This window comes from Ptychodera flava, unplaced genomic scaffold, assembly GCF_041260155.1.
Source record: "Ptychodera flava strain L36383 unplaced genomic scaffold, AS_Pfla_20210202 Scaffold_49__1_contigs__length_964681_pilon, whole genome shotgun sequence".
NCBI classification, from domain to species: Eukaryota; Metazoa; Hemichordata; class Enteropneusta; family Ptychoderidae; genus Ptychodera; species Ptychodera flava.
The window spans coordinates 504,374-519,948 of NW_027248371.1; the positions used below are offsets into that span (position 1 = coordinate 504,374).

Below are 15,575 nucleotides of genomic sequence, written 5' to 3' on the forward strand. Positions count from 1 at the left end.
AAAAGGTTATTCTCTACATAACTCAACAGAGCTCTGTCAACTGTTGAGTTGCTTGTTCTTTCAAAACCGCTGGTCAGACAGCTTTAATATTTAGTTTACTTGTCCGTAGGATGACCTTAGTGAGATAATTTCATACAGTAAGGAAATACTTAATTTTGTATCCATGTCTATAGTAGCTTCAGGGACTTTGGCCCTATGTTTTCTGTGTAGACTCGCGTTTAATGGTGGCGGTCATCAGTGCAACATTGAAAATTGTGTTGCACAATTGTATACCTCTATAAATTACTATCAGCCATTTTGTACTCTGTATCGTTAATTGAGCCATCTCGATCACATTTTAAGTGAGGCTTTTTCACTTGACGTTCAACGTTACGCAATTTGAACCCTTCAACTGAGCAATTTCCGCCGAAATGGGAAGAAATTGATCGAGACCGGCAACAACTGTCGTGCATCACGATTCGATTTCGCCGCTGCGTGCGCCACGGCCGGCAACGTGCATGCATCGCGTTCATAGGCTACGTTACAGTCAATCGTCAATTTTCACACGAGACTGCCCTTGAGCATACTGTACTAGTATCGACGTGACGTCATTACTCGCGAGACTAGGGTGTTTGAGAAAGCATACACCAGCTTCAATGAATGCGGAAGTAAATGTAGTTTGAGTGGGTCATTGAGAGAGAAACAAGAGTCTACTACGACTAAAACAGACCAGTATTTTAATCTTTTTTCCACTTCGTCGAGATAAAAATCAACTTTGCCTTTAAGGGGACGATTTTCCTTGCCACTTCGGTTTCAAGTGGCATCGCCGCACGTGGCGATCCCCGTGAATATACCGGTATCTGAATAGGCCGCGCTTTTGTATACAGTGCATTTCAAGAGGACGAACGTAAAACGGTAAAGGCGTTTTCGTTTAATATCGGCTCGTGTTGGTCGTGTGAAGTCGATCGGGTATCAGTTAATTCGAACGTAGGTGTACTGTGGCATTAGTCTGCTGTGGCATCAGTTCGTACAATAAAGGTTCATAATTTGTAGGTGTGTGAGTGGGTTATGTCAGTTAATGTCGGTAAGTACAGCATTAGTTGCGTGGCCGTTGTAGTAGTAGGTACATGTGACCTGTTTCGTTTTCAACGCAACTTCAAGTTGGCTCATGGTTCATTGGTTGTAAATAAGTTTCTGCTTAATTTCATTATCATATTTGTGATAAGTTGTTCTTGTTTTAACAAAGACAGTATTTTTCCCTCAGTGTGTAGTAGGTAGCAATGAAAAAAATATATCAAATTTGACGTTTCATTGTCTAAAAAAAAACCCAGTTGCCCATGTGGGCTACAACTTCAAGTAGTACAACATGTGTAATATAGTTGCCCAAGGACCAACTCTGGTATACCAATCTGTTGACACAGAGCTACCGGGGAATTTCGAACCCTCTTAATTTATTTAATGTGACTCTTTATTTAAATCTTATCTTCTTTGGAGAGGTGATTTGAATTAAAAGGGTATCTACAAACAAAAAGATTTGTTTTATTGTTTCTTCTCTTTGCCGTTTTATTGTATCATGTTTGTGAGGACTTCGGGTGGTTGCAAGGTCTGGTTGACTACACAGCAACAATTATGATGCAATGTGTTGCACAATATTTTCTTTCAGGGTGTTTTGAATTGTTATTTATGCACACCTCTTTTGACCATAAGGCATATTTCTCGCAAACAGAGGAACATCTTTACTGTAACAGTGGCACAAGTTCAGGACCTCAATATTATATGCCTTGCATTATACTGACTCATTTGCATTTTGGAACTTATATCAAGGTCCCATACAAAAGTATTCATCTCGATACATATCAGTAGCACCAGACAATTAAGTTTGAAGCCCTGACTATGTGCATGTGTCACCTCTCACAGTATTGCCTTAGATTTGAAGTTAATGAAATGTAAATTTTCCCTTGAATAAACCTGCAAGAGATGACACCTGAATTCCCATCTATATTTCATCTACAATAAATCATGTTTCACCATTCTAATCTTTGATACTGGGATATTATTACCATTTCAGATTTACTTTCTGCAAGAAGAGTTGGTCCCCACAATCACAATCTGGTGTAGTTTTTACATTGCACCTCAATGATGCTGTTCAGTCAACGACATACACAGTTTTCCACAAGCAAGCAAAGATTCTTCTTGTCACCATCTCAACTTGGCACCATGAGCAACACAGACCAGCAATTGCAAAAAGAACTGTCTAATGTCTGTAATGGCAAATTTCACCAACAAGTTAGAGTGAAGGTTACAAAAGCTTAAAATTTAGTCACACCATTTGGTGAAGAAACTACCCTTACGTTTGAAAATGAATTTTGTAACACTTAAAACTTTGTTCCCCAAATATTCCATTCACTCGATCAGGTACAAAATTTTCCCCAAGCAAGCAAAGATTCTCCTATGCCATCTCAAAAAAACATCATGTACAATATAGAGCAACTATTAACCGTCGATGGCAGACATATTGTCTTCAAAATAAATACTGGTAATACCACCACTGACATTACAAAAGTTGGCAAGAAAATCTGTTTGTGTGTTTTATGAGGATCTAGTCTGTGTTTCCGTCACCAAGCAGTAGTGTTAAAGTTACACATAAAACACAGTTACAGCTAGGTCATACCACTTAGTGCAGAATATAGTGTTAAGTTTGAAAATTACTTTTTTCTGCCTTTTAAACTATTTATTTACACCCTACTTGATTTGAAACTTTTCATTTTATTTTCTTTTTAAGTGATTGGCAACTTACTGATCACCGTTTGTTGAAGAGATACAAAGTTTATTTTCTGTCATTGTCAACTATATTTTTCATTAAATACTATATTCTCAAATTTTCTCTATTTCTTCATGTGTGTACAATGCATGTATATATGTCTGTCCATGTCAAAAACTTGACCAACTTCCACACACTTCACCTCACCAACCATCCAGCTACTGACTAATTGCTGGGTCATCCTACTGACTAATTGCTGGGTCATCCATTTATTTTTGCAAAATTTTTAGTCCCAACCTAACCCGTACAACACACCACCTACAGTGTTTTGCCCAGGAATTGTAAAGGTGGGACACAGTGTCCCATGATTGTTAAAATAGGGGGACACTAAGTTACAATGGGGGTCAATGTGTGAGCGGAGAACGCAAAGCAAAGTCAACTCCCCAAGGCAGAAAGGTATTGTAAACATGTAGGGCTGTTGTTTTCCATCAAAAAATTGATATCATGAATACATACATTCATTGTAAAATTAAGATTGCTGGACGTCTCCTATAATGGTTTGTGACAAAGTCATTTTAACTGGTTATATTTACAGTTTTGAATTGTAAAAAAGACATCATCATGATAAAATCAATTTCATGCGTATTTTTCTTTTACGGGGATCCTGCATTACATGTGTTTAACAGAAATAAAGAAGGTTTCATTACACTTATGACTCCAGAACTAGAAGTGGTTGAAGACAATAGTTTGATGCACATTGTAACCTGGGTTTTTTATTACTGCTATAAAGTTCTCTTCTTTTTTATAATTGCTCCAATGACTGACATTTTTCCCTGAAAATTGCAAAAATATAGTTTGAAAACAAATATGTGGGAAAACTCCTTGATCATCATGATAGCAATAGCACATAGCCATAACGCTGTTTTGACAAGCTAGGTGGTTCTTGTTAAGATCAGCTACAATCGAGCTAGGGGGTCTTGACTATATAACGAATTCAGCGTGACCTCGATCTCTAGGTGGGCTGGCTTGCAGACGATCGGAGAGTTTTATGAGACTCCTTCTGGGGAAATTTAAGGCAAATTACTACTTTGAAAGTCAGGGATATAGTGTTTCAACAAAAATGGGGGGTTGATGATATTTTTAGATGAAGTCATGAGCTTCCAGTACACCAAATACACGTGCAGTCAATTCCGTGTGATGCCATGTGCCCGGGCTAGTATAGTGACTGAAAATTTGATTCTCCGTACTTCACTGTACTAGCATATATTTACATGTAAACGTTTCATTTCAAGTTGTTGGTCAATAAAATTTGCTTTGTGAAAAGTTAGTTGTTCTTTTTACAAGCCTTCCGCTTCCGAAATCATTGTGGTTATCGGGATCGTACGTGGCCCGGCATTTGATTTTTGTCCCCAAGGCTGCAGGGCCGAGTGGACGCACATCGCCTTGCTCATACCATGAATCGTAGACTGTAACAGACTAACTGATTTTTCAAAAGTGTTTACATTGTGACGAAAAAAATAGACTAAATTTTAAATGTTTCCTTTTCTCAATAGAGAAGCAATAACTGTACGGGCTATCAAGTGTGTAATTTAATAGCTAAAAATGTAGTCTGTCTGTGGACGCTGGACTTACAATTCTAGCCCTGATTTTAGTGCGTCCCTGTGACCCATGTCCGGTATTTTTGCGGGACATTGTTGCTAATTTTGCGTCAAAAGACGCAAGAACGCACTCTGGGCAAAACACTGCACCTATCATACACAAGACCACAATCCCTAATGGTGGACCTAGATGAGGATATGTGGATAGTCTGTCTGCTGGTTTTGGACCAGATTTTCCCATCATCATTACCATAAAGTCCCCAATAATCATTTCCAATTTTAGACATAATTTTTTGTCAATCAATGAACTACAAGCTACATAAATTCTGGATGGAACTCAGACTCTCAATGTACATTACCCTATCACCTCACACAGACATCCCAGTCAAACCACTCTGCTGAAGCTCACTTTTAAGTAGTAGTTCACCAAGCGTCCTATAGTATAGTGTAGTTGTTACAGATTTTCTGACTCAGATCCGCTACACGGTATAGAACTCATGAGGCACCCTCATACAATAAACACACACAAACCAGGCATTGCTCACAAATTTCTCACTCCTTTACTTGTGTTACCATCCATATGGGAGCGCCACAATGTCATTGACGCTATTTTTTTTTAGCTCCCATAGCCATATGTATATATGGCAATGGAAACTATTCTTATAGGCTGGTGAACTGTCTGTATGTATGTATGTATGTATGTCTGTATGTGTGTCCGTCAACATCAAAAACTCCAAAACCGCTGCACATTTCATCTTGATATTTGGTGTGTACATGGATGATGGGCTGTAGATTAGATTTTGTTCAAATGAAGTTGTCATTGCCAAAAACATGCAAATTAAGTAAAAAAATGTAAAAACAGTCAAAATTGAAAAAACTTAATAACCACTGAGCAGATTACATGAAAAATTAGCATGTAAGTACTTTGGGCTGACCTGAAATCATTGTGTAAATCTTGGGTCAGTATCTGGACTTGCTATTTTTCGTGAATTTTTTAATAATTTTCTCCCATTTTTGGTCAAAAAATCTTCTCTGAAACCACAAGTCCAATTGATTTGAAACTTGGTATGGAAGTGCATAGGAGTGACCTTTCCCAAATTTGGGCAAATCGTGGTGACATTTGCATGTTTTTAGTTTACACTTCCATAGACTCCCATGTGTAAGACAGATCTCCATAGACTCCCATGTATAAGGCCACAAAAAATACCGATATTTGACAAAATGTCTCAGTGACCTCAATGACCTTTGACCTCAAATATACATATTTGTCCATAACTCAGTAATCACAAGTGCTACACCTTTCATGTATGGTATGATGGGACAACTTATGACGCTACATATTGTACCTCATTAATTATGCACATATCTAATTTTGAGCGAGCCAATAGAGCTAGAGGTCTGATATTTGGCATATCGGGATAACTTAGCAATACAATTTTTTTGACAAAATGTCACATGACCTCAGTTACCTTTGACCTCAAATATACATATTTGTCCATAACTCAGTAACCACAAGTGCTACACCCTACATGTATGGTATGATGGGACACCTTATGACGCCACATATTGTACCTCATTAATTATGCACATATCTAATTTTGAGCAAGCCAATAGAGCTAGAGGTCTAATTTTTGGTATATAGGGATAACTTAGCAATACAATTTTTTGACAAAATGTCACGTGACCTCTGTGACCTTTGACCTCAAATATAAATATTTGTCCATAACTCAGTAACCACAAGTGCTACACCCTTCATGTATGGTATGATGGGACAACTTATAACGCTACATATTGTACCTCATTAATTATGCACATATCTAATTTTGAGTGAGCCAATAGCAGGGTTAGCGGTAGGATTTTCAAGTTAGTAGCCACACTTACTCAGTGTGGCTAATTTGGTCCTAATTTTATTAGCCACACGCAACTTTCATTAGCCACACATACTAAATGCTGGTAGAAACATACTTCAGTCTTCAAGTTTTTGATGTGATACATTCATAAATACACACACACACACACACACATATATATATATATATATATATATATATATATATATATATATATATATATATATATATATATATAATGTATACATTATATATATATATATATATATATATATATATATATATATATATATATATATATATATATATATAATATATATATGAGATAAATGAGGTTGTACATTTTTTTTTCACTGCAAAGGCTACACAGACAGTAGACATGATGTTTAAGTAAACTAAACATTTGTAAAAACACATTCAGAGACACACAAGACCTAAACATTTTTCAAGAACAGACAAATCATCATTATGTGATTTGGGAAAATTGTTTGAACTCAGACCAAAATAAAAATCAAAAAGAGTAAAATATTGATGAACATGTTACATCCTCATCTATATATACTCTTTTGTTGTTGATTTTGCAAAACCTGTATTGCACTTTATGATCAAGATCCCCAATGGGGATAGGATTTCAATAAAGGCTTACTTCACTTTACTTTACGTGCTCTTACCCTAGTTAAACCCCGATACAGAAAGGTGATGAGCGTATAATAGATCATTACAGTTAATAAAATTACTTTTCTGATCAGAAAAACTATTGAAAAGGTGTTACAACAATGGGACATTGAAGTTCCCGCGACAGCATTGCTAGGAAAATGGCACGTTTTGCCAGTACCTTCATGAATCTGTGTCCCTCCGTACCCCCGTTACCTAAATAGAATAGTCCCACTCCGCACATCCGCCATTGTTTACTCTCACTCAAGGCCACGATGCGACGTTGGTTTTCCTTCTCTAAATATGCAATTTCATTTGTTTGACGCTATTATCACTTCATCAGTGAAGAGTTTTTACCGGTGACTATTACAACTTTCACTGCTAGGTCGTTGTTTTCACAAGATGTAGACCGTTTGATATTGCAATGTCGACTTGCTTTTATCATGTGCAGTCAATGCACATGCCATGCCAGCTGGTTAGTTTACGGTTCACATAATGCTGTTGATCGACAGCATACACGACGTCTTTGTTTCACGTTTACTTTTTACAAGTTATGATTAATGTGGAAATTTCACTAAAATGTCGCTGATCCAGGGATTTTGTAATCAGTTTGATTTGGTACTGCGATATGAAATATTGTGTCAATAAAGCTTGGAATTGTCGCTGAGTTTTGCTGCTTTTGGCTATGGTTGTCTATCTCAGTATCAGCGTGATCAGAAGGCCAGTTCATGGAGATCGCGAGAATGTAATTGTAATATTTTGTCTTCTTTTACAATTTCAAGTAAGCGCTTTAAATAAAGAGTTTTTTATGTTGTCTTTAGCATATCAGTGGAAAAGCATTAAGATTTGGACTGCTTAGTTTTATCAATTTCGACGAAATCAGCTGTCGCCACGCTTTTGAGATCGTGGCGATTGCCGATGGGTTTTTGTTCGCCACAAACAAGTTTTAGTCGCATTTTGCGACTGTGGCGACCTCTACCGCGAACCCTGCAATAGAGCTAGAGGTCTGATATTTGGTATCTCTCTCGCGAGACTGAAACAGGAGTTTAAAGAATCTCATTTTTAGTCAAATTTCGGGATTTTTATCACACAATTTGTATACCACCATGTTCCTGAAATCGTAGAGAACCTGGAGCTTCCAAATCACGCCGTTCTTCAACCTATAGCACAAGAATAGGGCAAAATAAGAAACAAGATTACAATCGTGCACCGGGAAAAGATTTTACTATATAGGAGTAACAAGACATATATAACTTACATGTAGATGCCACGTATAAATATTTTACAAAATTGACAATACTGGAAGGTTAAATATTCCATGAAATTATTGTTTTAATCTCAGAATTTTTTGATGTAATAATGGCAAATTTTATAAAAGATAATTCCATTTGGTCACACATTTTTCCTTTTAAATTTGAGTCTTTACTGTTCAAAGTTTCACTTTTGTGTTATTGTACGATGAGATGTAAAAATTTCATTCACTACATGAACTTGAAATGAATGGTTTTATATGTTGATTTTAAGTGATTTTAGAAAAACTGACTTTTCATCATACATTTGTATAAGATCAAGTATGGTGACCCCATCTTTTTTCTCTAATATTTGATTGTTCTCATATGCCAGAATTCAAAAATCCATGGTAACTGTATGTCCCCTAGTCTTCTATGTGTTTCAGATTGGGTTGAAACTTAGTATGCAGATTGGTTTAGGTATCCTAAATTATGTGTGCACAAATTAGGGTAAAATTTGCATGTTTATGTTTTTAGGGTATTTTTTTCCATTTTAAGTCAAAAAATCAATTGTTCTCTGAAATCGCTCATCTGATCGCTCTGAAAGTTAATATTCATGTTCCTCAGGATGACCTTAGTCAAGTTTGTACAAATTGTGTTGATATTATCATATTTGTAATTTTAGGGCAATTTTCCCAATTTTTGGTCAAAAATTTTTTTATCCAAAAAGCTCTGATCTGATAGCTTTGATATTTGGTTTACAGGTATCTAAGATTTATCTCAATATAATGTTTTGAAGTTAGGTTGAAACTGGCAATTTTTAGCTCCCATAGCCATATGTATATATGGCAATGGAAGCTATTCTTATAGGCTAGGGAACTGTCTGTATGTATGTCTGTGTGTCTGTATGTCTGTATGTCTGCATGTCTGTCCGTCAACATCAAAAACTCCAAAACCGCTGCACATTTCATCTCGATATTTGGTGTGTACATGGATGATGGGCTGTAGATGAGATTTTGTTCAAATGAAGTTGTCATTGCCGAAAATATGCAAATTAAGTGAAAACATGTAACAACAGTCAAAATTGAAAAACTCAATAACCACTGAGCAGAATACATGAAAAATTAGCGTGTAAGTACTTTGGGCTGACCTGAAATGATTGTGCACATCTTGGGTCAGTATCTTGGACTTGCTATTTTTCATGAATTTTTTTGTAATTTTCTCCCATTTTTGGTCAAAAAATCTTCTTCTCTGAAACCACAAGTCCGATTGATTTGACACTTGGTATGGAAGTGCATAGGAGTGACCTTTCCCAAATTTAGACTCCCATGTATAAGGCAGATCTCCATAAACTCCCATGTATTATAAGGCCACGAAAAATAAAAATTTAGTTTCTCATCGTATTCATATTCACAAAAGGATGCAGTGACACAATTTTTAGTCCCCACGGATGAAGTCCAGTAGGCTTATAGATTGGGTCATGTCCATCTGTTCGTCCATCCGTTCACGCAGATATCTCGGATATTTTGACAAAATGTCATGTGACCTCGATGATCTTTGACCTCAAATATACATATTTGTCCATAACTCAGTAACCACAAGTGTCATCACCCTTCATATATGGTATGATGGGACACCTTATGACGCCACATATTTTACCTCATTAATTATGCACATATCTAATTTTGAGCGAGCCAATAGAGCTAGAGGTCTAATTTTTGGTATATAGGGATAACTTAGCAATACAATTTTTTTGACAAAATGTCACGTGACCTCGGTGACCTTTGACCTCAAATATACATATTTGTCCATAACTCAGTAACCACAAGTGCTACACCCTTCATGTATGGTATGATGGGACACCTTATGATGCCACATATTGTACCTCATTAATTATGCACATATCTTATTTTGAGCAAGTCAATAGAGCTAGAGGTCTGATTTTTGGTATATAGGGATAACTTAGCAATACAATTTTTTTGACAAAATGTCACGTGACCTCTGTGACCTTTGACCTCAAATATACATATTTGTCCATAACTCAGTAACCACAAGTGCTACACCCTTCATGTATGGTATGATGGGACACCTTATGATGCCACATATTGTACCTCATTAATTATGCACATATCTAATTTTGAGCAAGTCAATAGAGCTAGAGGTCTAATTTTTGGTATATAGGGATAACTTAGCAATACAATTTTTTGACAAAATGTCACGTGACCTCTGTGACCTTTGACCTCAAATATACATATTTGTCAATAACTCAGTAACCACAAGTGCTACACCCTTCATGTATGGTATGATGGGACACCTTATGATGCCACATATTGTACCTCATTAATTATGCACATATCTAATTTTGAGCAAGTCAATAGAGCTAGAGGTCTGATTTTTGGTATATAGGGATAACTTAGCAATACAATTTTTTTGACAAAATGTCACGTGACCTCGGTGACCTTTGACCTCAAATATACATATTTGTCCATAACTCAGTAACCACAAGTGCTACACCCTTCATGTATGGTATGATGGGACACCTTATGATGCCACATATTGTACCTCATTAATTATGCACATATCTTATTTTGAGCAAGCCAATAGAGCTAGAGGTCTGATTTTTGGTATATAGGGATAACTTAGCAATACAATTTTTTGACAAAATGTCACGTGACCTCGGTGACCTTTGACCTCAAATATACATATTTGTCCATAACTCAGTAACCACAAGTGCTACACCCTTCATGTATGGTATGATGGGACACCTTATGACGCCACATATTGTACCTCATTAATTATGCACATATCTAATTTTGAGCGAGTCAATAGAGCTAGAGGTCTAATTTTTGGTATATAGGGATAACTTAGCAATACAATTTTTTTGACAAAATGTCACGTCACCTCGGTGACCTTTGACCTCAAATATACATATTTGTCCATAACTCAGTAACCACAAGTGCTACACCCTTCATGTATGGTATGATGGGACACCTTATGACGCCACATATTGTACCTCATTAATTATGCACATATCTAATTTTGAGCGAGCCAATAGAGCTAGAGGTCTGATTTTTGGTATATAGGGATAACTTAGCAATACAATTTTTTTGACAAAATGTCACGTGACCTCGGTGACCTTTGACCTCAAATATACATATTTGTCCATAACTCAGTAACCACAAGTGCTGCACCCTTCATGTATGGTATGATGGGACACCTTATGATGCCACATATTGTACCTCATTAATTATGCACATATCTTATTTTGAGCGAGGCAATAGAGCTAGAGGTCTGATTTTTGGTATAAAGGGATAACTTAGCAATACAATTTTTTTGACAAAATGTCACGTGACCTCGGTGACCTTTGACCTGAAATATACATATTTGTCCATAACTCAGTAACCACAAGTGCTAAACCTTCATGTATGGTATGATGGGACACCTTATGACGCCACATATTGTACCTCATTAATTATGCACATATCTAATTTTGAGCGAGCCAATAGAGCTAGAGGTCTGACTTTTGGTATATAGGGATAACTTAGCAATACAATTTTTTGACAAAATGTCACAAGACCTGGGTGACCTTTGACCTAAAATATACATATTTGTCCATAACTCAGTAACCACAAGTGTTACACCCTTCATGTATGGTATGATGGGACACCTTATGATGCCACATATTGTACCTCATTAATTATGCACATATCTAATTTTGAGCAAGCCAATAGAGCTAGAGGTCTGCTTTTTGGTATTTTTGGTATTAAAATCAGATGTAGAGTACCGGTACAGTGACGTCTTCTTATGCGTACGCGGTATTCTCTCGCTGTCGCCTCTCACTACATCTGACCAACTCCCATAGAAGGTCGCGTTCAAATCTCGCGCTCTGAAGCAGCCAATCAGATTGCACGTAACGCAATCTGTGTAAACATCCGATCTGTGAGATTAACAATGGCGGTGGATACGAACGCTTCCCTCGCACAGAGAAAGAAAAGTAGGCTTTGCGTTAGTTTACAAGTACGGCTGGGCACATCTTGTACCTAGGCTAGGTGGGTGTGCTTGAAAAGGAAGATCAATGCAAGTTTTGGATTCAAAATCGGCTGTTTTCGGCAGAGAAACTGCCCGCCGTATTTCTGAGGAGCCACCAGCGGTCCTTTCTATATCAGTCTGCAGGGCTGTGGTGGGAGGCCGTATAACGCCGGTAACACATGTACAGCCCTGCCATGCAGAGCTACTACGGCTGGGCTCCCCCACAGCCGTGCTATCTGTGCTGATAGGCGGAATACATAGCGACCACAGTTCCGATATCGCGCACGAAAACTACCTTTTCTAACTACTTTCAGCCGAAAACCGATGTCTGCCTACCCAAGTCACTCAATCGTTTACTCACAGATTGCAAAAAAATTTTATATAAATCAGAGAGGTCGGCCACTTACATATGATCATATGATGATTGTGTACATTTTCTCTTCACAGTCAACAGATCCTTTTATACGCATGCCAATTTTAGTTTTTAGCTACTATAGACTATAGTCTATAGAAGCTATTGGGATGGGTATCCGTCCGGCGTCAGTCTGTATGTATGTATGTATGTATGTCCATTTGTGAGGCGTCCGTCCACTCAAATATCTTGAGAACCACAGTACTTACTGATTTGATATTTGTTGTGTAGATGAAAAATATGATTTTGAGAAACTACTTTTTTAATTTTTTGATATTGTTGAAAATAGGCAAATTAATGCCAAAAAAGGCGTTTTTGGTAAAAAATCTTCTTCTTCATAACCGCTGGTCAGACAGCTTTGTTATTTGGTATACAGGTCCCTAGGGGTAACCCAACTTAGATTTGTTCAAATTGTGATGAAATATGCAAATGTGTATTTTTAAGGAATTTTTTTGTCATTTTTGGTCAAAATTTGACTTACATTGATTGTAATCCTTGTACTGTATAAACCCTATCAATTCATCAAGAAAAAATTATTAATGTGATTTTAAATAATTGAATTAATTAGAAAATCATCAAAGCCAAAATAATTTTAGTGTAGAATTATCAGAAAGTTCAACTTTTTTTGACAGTTCATAGTGAAATGCTTACCATCTTGGAGGATTAAAACATGTAAAGGCAACTTTCCTGAATCCCAACTTTGACATATTCTAAACCGTCATTTATTGTGCCCTGTATGTTATCTAATAGTTTGTCACGATAGGGTGGTCAAATAGAATAGAGATAGAGAAAGTTCTAATTTCCATTTATGGTTGACTCGGTAAGGATAAAATAAAATTACTTTTTGAGGAAAAAAAATAGAGTGGTCAATTACATGTAAAAAAGTGGTCAAAGTGATAGGGTTTTTATGGTAAAGCTGGGCTGTAAGATTCCTTATGTGCTATTTATAGCAATCATGCAATCTGTGTAAACAGTGCAATGAAAGTGTTACATGATTCCTTAAAATGCTTTTGATGACCTTGAACTTCTTAAGTTTCAAACATTTGTCTCTTCAGTGTGCTTTCTCTGAGTACATGTATGTACATTTTCAACTTATTCAACAGAACTCACAATGTTAATCACAGATATCCACCTTCTTCATCAATACATGTGTCACAAAAGGTTATTCTCTACATATTCACAGCAGAGCTCTGTCAACTGTTGAGTTGCTTGTTTTTTCAAAACCGCTGGTCAGACAGCTTTAATATTTGGTTTACAAGTCCCTAGGATGACCTTAGTGAGATAATTTCATACAGTCAGGAAATACTTAATTTTGTATCCATGTCTATAGTAGCTTCAGGGACTTTGGCCCTATGTTTTTAAATGTTATTTTGTTGAACATTCAGAAAACAAAAAGAAGACGTTCAACTCTGAAAAACATGTCTGCCTCGGTGTTTCTGCAGATCGCGAGTAGGGCGCGGGCGTATGATCGACAGGTACAAATTGGCAGTAAGAATGACTTAATCATTGGATAAATAACGTTTTATATGTTATGGTTTGACGGTAGTAAATCGTAAGTTTACAGGTTTTTCAATGGAAAGCAAATAAAGATGTACCACACTCTACGGCCGATGTCATCTTGTAGTCAGCATTGCTGAAGCAAGAGGTAACTTCATGGTGGAAGGAAGTTTGCAAACATCACGCTCATGAATGACATTGACATCGCTTTCACATAACTTTGGCGAGACCTAGACAATAGATATACACTGTAGTCTCATCATATAATCATACTCCTACTGGCCGAGTTCGCCTACTAGCTGACTTCTCCAGCTGGCTGAGCTCACAAATCACCGAGTTCTCCCACTGACCGGGGCCGAGCTCACAACTGGGCGACCTCTCTTCTGTTCAAAAATTTGCTCTCGTCCAAAACCGTTTGTAATAGTTTACCAGCGATTCACGGTCGGTCAGGTGTCCAGGAACTGGCCATATCTTAGAAGAACGTATCTAATGGCGTTATCTAATGAGTTACTCTGCCGAAAGTATTAGAAAAGGTAGCTTGTCATGCGCGGTCCAAAATCAGGACCGATAACTTGCCATGTATTCCTGTCTGCAGGGCTGTAATGGGAGGCCATACTACGCCGGGAACACACAGCATCGTACGCTGGGCTAGTCTCAAAGTCTGTCCGCATGATTTCCGCTCGCACAGTTATCAATAAATGGCATGTTTCAACATTAAAATTACAGACAAGCGATTTTAAAATTCGCCCTGCGCCTTTGTTTACAACTGGGTGGATAGCTCGGTCATACATTTTTTATTTTTGTGCATGCTTGCGAGTCATACCTATTGTTCTCTGTAAGGCGCCTTCTGATAGGTTGGCTGTTTTGGCCAGAGCGCGAGATTTGAATGCGACCTTCTATGGGAGTTGGTCAGATGTAGTGAGAGGCGACAGTGAGAGAATACCGCTTACGCATAAGAAGATGTCTCCGTACTCTACATCTGATTTTAATCAGATTGGTATATAGGGATAACTTAGCAATACAATTTTTTTTACAAAATGTCACGTGACCTCGGTGACCTTTGACCTCAAATATACATATTTGTCCATAACTCAGTAACCACAAGTGCTACACCCTTCATATTTGGTATGATTGGACACCTTATGACACCACATACTGTACCTCATTAATTATGCACATATCTCATTCTGAGCAAGCCAATAGAGCTGGATGTCTGATTTTTGGTATATAGGGATAACTATAGGAGAGAAATTTTTTGACCAAATGTCATGTGACCTCGATGACCTTTTACCTAAAATATATGTTTATGTCAATAAGTAACCACAAGTGCTATGTCCTTTGTATTTAGTAGGATGGGAGACCTTATGACAACACACGCTTTACCTCATTAATTATGCACACATCTAATTCTGGGCAAGCGGATAGAGCTAGAGGTCTGATTTTTTGGCATATAGGGATTAATTAGCAATATAATTTTTTTTTCAAAATGTCATGTGACCTCGATGACCTTTGACCTTGATTATACATACATATGCATATCTCAGTAACCACAAGTTCTATACCCTC

At 37.2% G+C, this 15,575-nt stretch overlaps 1 protein-coding gene and 1 long non-coding RNA gene across 2 annotated transcripts in view; both read left to right on the top strand.

The window, feature by feature from the left end:
- Positions 1-15,575, top strand: part of LOC139128324 (uncharacterized) — a 76,803-nt gene that overhangs the window by 10,204 nt on the left and 51,024 nt on the right. The window lies entirely within an intron of this gene.
- LOC139128313 (uncharacterized) lies at positions 696-4,063 on the top strand. Its single transcript, XR_011551253.1, has 2 exons — positions 696-894; positions 2,048-4,063. It is a non-coding gene; the product is annotated as an uncharacterized lncRNA (long non-coding RNA).